The sequence below is a fragment of the Gavialis gangeticus genome, unplaced genomic scaffold, assembly GCF_001723915.1.
Source record: "Gavialis gangeticus isolate Ggan-Ray unplaced genomic scaffold, GavGan_comp1, whole genome shotgun sequence".
Classification (NCBI taxonomy): Eukaryota; Metazoa; Chordata; order Crocodylia; family Gavialidae; genus Gavialis; species Gavialis gangeticus.
Genome location: NW_017729009.1, coordinates 10,344,170 through 10,345,343, shown reverse-complemented (window position 1 = coordinate 10,345,343; position 1,174 = coordinate 10,344,170). Strand labels below are relative to the sequence as shown.

At 47.1% G+C, this 1,174-nt stretch overlaps 1 protein-coding gene across 1 annotated transcript in view; it reads left to right on the top strand.

The window, feature by feature from the left end:
- The window catches only part of TPX2 (TPX2, microtubule nucleation factor), a 28,061-nt gene that overhangs the window by 534 nt on the left and 26,353 nt on the right, over positions 1–1,174 (top strand). The gene's annotated exons all lie outside the window — the stretch shown is intronic.

Genomic DNA, 1,174 nt, shown 5'->3' with positions numbered 1-1,174 from the left:
TCCCCTTCCTGGCCTTACCCCAGGGTGTATCAAGGTGCTGTGCATTTGCCCTGGTGCCCTGCTCATTTTGGCACTCTCTGAGCAGCGTGTGTCACAGGCTGCTCTGCTCTGCTCTTCTCTCCTCCCCTGACCCCAGAGTGAAGCGTGTGCAATGCAGTGGCAGGGTAGTGCTGCTTTGGTTTCTAGTGTGTAGGCTGCATGGTATCTGTATTGGGACTGGAAGAAAGTTCTTTGGATACATGCGATATCTTTTCTTAGAACAACTAAATAGCTGGGAACAATGTTCTTTGCAAGCTTTTGGGTACCAATAGCCTCCTTCAGGCATAGGGAGAGTCAGTGGTCACTGTAGATGTAAATAGGGGAAGGACAGGGGGTTTGGAGTGGCCTTGGTTCTGTGCATGTCTGCCTACCCTTTAGTTGGGTCCTGGGGGAGTGCTGCATCCTGCATGAGTGTGCTTGACCTTATTGGTGAGAAACTCCAAGCAGAAGAGTTGTTGGCTGTGTGCTCTAGGTGATCTTTAGATGTGTTGCAACTTCACTGTTGAACGGCTGGGAGACGAAAGCTGTGTTTGCTGAGCCTGGCACTGCTCTACCCTGGGAAGCCAACGCAGAAAGGGCAGGGCAGGGTGGGTGTGTTCACAGAGGTGTTCTGAGGAGGAGAAACCTGTTCTTTGCTGGCTGGAGTTCCTAAGAGCTGATGGCTTCCTGCCCAGGTGTACTGTGTTGCTGTAGGCTAGAGAGAGGTGATGGAGACAGGTGTAACCAAGATCAGGGGGTTCTTCATCCACATGGATTCCATTGAGTGGCATCCCTTATAGACCTGCACTGGTGTCCACAATGGTAGGACTTCTGTAGAGCAGCATTTCCCAAACTTCTGGGGTCCATGCTGCATTACAGCAAAGCTGGCCACTTCTCTCCTTACCATCACCTTTAGCTGACAGTTTTTTTTCAGTGCTGTCGAATCAAACTTTGCTTGTTTGTTTGGTTTCTGTTAAACTCTGATCCTGCCTTCTAGGAACTTTTTTCAGGGTGCTTGTTCTCTAAAGCAGCATTTTTCAAAATATAGGGCAAGTATATTTTTAGTATATTATATAAAGAACAATATAAGAACAGTCACGCTCGAAAGTTACTATTTGTGACTTTTTTTGTGGTTTTTTTTTTTTTTTTTTTTTTG